This window comes from Chinchilla lanigera, unplaced genomic scaffold (assembly GCF_000276665.1).
Source record: "Chinchilla lanigera isolate Chin_1 unplaced genomic scaffold, ChiLan1.0 scaffold00015, whole genome shotgun sequence".
Lineage (NCBI taxonomy): Eukaryota > Metazoa > Chordata > Mammalia > Rodentia > Chinchillidae > Chinchilla > Chinchilla lanigera.
Genome location: NW_004955416.1, coordinates 2,082,235 through 2,085,769, shown reverse-complemented (window position 1 = coordinate 2,085,769; position 3,535 = coordinate 2,082,235). Strand labels below are relative to the sequence as shown.

At 39.7% G+C, this 3,535-nt stretch overlaps 1 long non-coding RNA gene across 1 annotated transcript in view; it reads right to left on the bottom strand.

Annotated features, from left to right (window-relative positions):
* Positions 1–1,003, bottom strand: part of LOC106148126 — a 4,706-nt gene extending 3,703 nt beyond the window's left edge. The window contains exon 1 of the long non-coding RNA XR_001233290.1: positions 853–1,003. This is a non-coding gene — a long non-coding RNA (uncharacterized LOC106148126). The remainder of the gene's footprint in view (positions 1–852) is intronic.
* Between the last annotated feature and the right edge of the window lie 2,532 nt (positions 1,004–3,535).

The following is a 3,535-nucleotide window of genomic DNA, read 5'->3' as shown; positions in this document are numbered from 1 at the left end:
TGTGTCCTGTATTATATTGTTCCCCTTGTAAAATAAGCCCCACACCAACACACTAATGCTGGTGTTCAAAGCACCAATCTCCTCTATTCCTTGGTGTCCTCTAAATGAACCATTTCTAATGGGAAACAGCTGTAATAAGTCAGATTCTCATGCTGTACAAGAACAATAGGAAACTATAGGCTGAATTGAGAGCTAGAGATCCAGCTACATGGATTTGTTAGCATAGCCCTCACCTCCAGGTGCTGATCTTCATCCTAAAATTGAGAGAGTTGTACAGTGTTGGTAGTACAGCCAGCAGTTTTATGAACAATGAACGTTGTGAGGCATGGTGGCATACATCTTTAATCTCAGCATTCTGGGGGGTTAAGGCAGGAAGCTCACATGTTCAAGCCTAGCCTGAGCTACTTAGTGATTTAGCAAGACTCTATCTCAACATAAAAAATAAAAAAGGGACAGGAGTGCAGCTCAGTGTGAAGGCTTTGAGTTTAATTCTCAGTATTGAAAAAAAAGACATGAATGTTCTTTTGCACATGGATGAGCCAATGAAAAGGAAGAAAATGCAAGGGCAGGATTGAATGAAAGGAATCTATAAAAAGATCATTTAAAAAGATGCCAATGTAATAATTTTCAGTGCCTTTAGTTCTGCATATTAATCAGGAGACAGTGAAGGTAGTACAAGGTTAGAGCAGAAAGTCCTGTTTATGTGATTGTGTTCCACATCTCTTCCATAATGATCACTGTGAAGTGTTTTGGATATGAACATTAGCTAATAAAGGATCAGGAGGCAATGCAGAGGGTGAACCAGGGCTCATGTAAGGGAGAAGTCCCCACTCCAAGAAAGTCAGTACCAACCTCAAGCTCATACTGATGTACTCTTTTTGAAGCTGTGATCTGTATAGTACACGGGTAGGACCTCATGCAAAATGCAGTTTGCTTCCTATCCATAGACACTTACAGATGAGAAAGAACATGTGGCTTTTTAGTGAGGAGCTCAGAAGTTAAGCACCTGTGAAACATCTGGGCAGAATAAAAGAGGAAAATGTAATTTAGACAGAGGAAATAAAATACAAAGAGAAAACACAGCAAATCCAATCCCCCTGTAGCAGGTGGTCGAGGAAAAGTAGAGGGGGCAGAATAAGCCTCTTAACTGACCTAGATTAGTAATAACATTCTCCCTCCTGTAATAACTGATTCTGATAATCAGAAGAGGGGACTTCTTTCCGAGGTTTGGAATAGAAGGTGTATCAGAGAAAAACCATTTATAACGTAATTTTCATCCACCTTTAAGTTCGTAATTTTCATCCACCTTTAAGTTCATGTGACAAATATATAAACACTCAGTAAAATATTGGATAGAATGAAGAACAAAATTAGGGCAGAGGAAGTAAGATATTTTGCATATGTCTTTTTTATATGTTTACACTTTGGTATACTGATCTGATATGAGAATTTATTGTTCTAATTATGATATAGTTTATTATAATACTCTTTCTTCTGGGCGTCATTGATACTAAAAACAAGGGTTTGGGGCTTTCATATGACAGATCACATTATATCACAAGGCAGACAACTGTGGGTCTCTTTCTGTTTATCTATCTATCTATCTCTCTATCTGTCACCTGGTAAGCAATACAAACATATGGCACAAAATTGAAACATGGTATATTCTTTATCCTAAGTGATTCCCTTTCCAGTCACTTTCTTTGGAGGCAAAATTCATCCCTTTGCTTAATGGAGCCACATATAATATTCTCACATTGCTTTTTTCACTTAACAAAATAAGATGTTGTGGCTCCATAGTAAGTGCTAGGTCTCACTTTTCCCCTGAAGACTATACAGTATTCCACTACATGTTTGTTTCATAACTTATTTAACCACTTTTCTAATGGTGGATATTTTGGTTGTTTGCAAACTTTTATCATGGCAAATAAAACTCTACTTCTAGATTTTAGACACTGAGTGAAGACAGTCAATTTAGAAACTACTCAATTTGCTGATAGATAATGCTCTCCAATTGCACGGGAAATGCGGGATGACAGTCTTGTGAGTCAGCCTGATGTGACAGGAGTAACAAAGTGCTGTCTTTTCTACCATCAGTTATGAAGGAAACAGGGTCAGGAGGGAGAACGTGAAATACTGACTTTTAAAAATCAACAATCAATCTTTTATCCACCTTAACAGGGCAAGAATAGAGTGAGCAAGAGCATGCTGTATTAGATTTAAGGAACACTTCTGATGTTTTTATTTAAGCTTAAATCTACACATTAATTAGAAGATACAGAACTGTGATAGCTTATACTACATTATGATTTTCAAATTGACTGTGCTGGTAACTATATATGGTTCACAGGCAGAGCTGGTCACAGGAGGAACATGTGAGATTTGGAAGATGGGAGTGAATCAGCAGCTGTTATTCTTGGAGGGTCAGGGGGCCACGAAAGACATGGGCAGAAGCAGAGATGTGTAGTGGGTGCCAGATGGTCTTTGTTTGCCTTTGCTGGCCTTTGAGTCATCAGTCTTCTCTCCCTTTGGCCCTGTTGATTAGCAGTGGCTCCAGTGCTCCACAATGCATGGCTGTGTCCACGAGGCTGCTAGGGCGGGGCTTTCTTTGATCCCTTCCTGGGCTCCTCCCTTATGACCTACTCTGTCATTTAGATGGGTGTGGCTTCTTGCGTTTGCCTACATTAGACGTGCTCACACTCCACATCAGGGCAGCCACAAAGCACATTAGTGACACTCTGTTCCTCTGACTCTTGCTTCCAGGCCTTGCCTAGCTCCTCCCACATCCATTCCTAGACCTTTTCCCTCATTTCCCTAATAAATATCTTCCCTCTGATTTCCTTCCTGAACCCAAATGTGAAGGAGAAGCAAGGGCCCTCACCTACCTCCTGCCTGGAACACTTGATGCATTTCTAGACTTTGGGTTGTGAAAGACAGATGCAAAACTCAGAAGACAACAAGAAGATGATGGTGATTTCCTATCCACTTCTAATTAGGCAGGACAAAAAGAGCAATTTAAATTCTTGTCTATGAGATGTGGATTAGACATCCAGGGGATCTATTTTGGAAGCTGTCAGAAAAAGTATAAGTTCTCAGCTTGAGATGACTTATTTGCTGTCCTGCTTCAAGTCAAAAGGATGAAAAAATGACCCTGAGAATCCTTTCCAGTACTAATATCACACCACAGCCACATATCACTCAAAAAATGCCACAATAAGTCAGTCCACTTGTGCCAGCCTATCATTCTTTTTCTGTGGTTGATCCATGAGATGTTTGGGGGAGGCTATAATTATTCTCCAGTTTGTTACCTACATGTGCACGGCACCCTACAGCAACATCTCCTGAGTCCTAGTAACATCTTTTCCCCACTTCAAGTGAAATGACACTGATCATCATTTCCTTTCAGTTGTTTGGAGAGCAATCTTGTTTCCATATAGGCTATTATTTGTCAAAATCAAAGTTGTAAAGTTATGTATTTTAATTAAGACTTTGCCAGGCTAAATCCTTGGGCTTAAAATTGATTATTGGCCTCTCT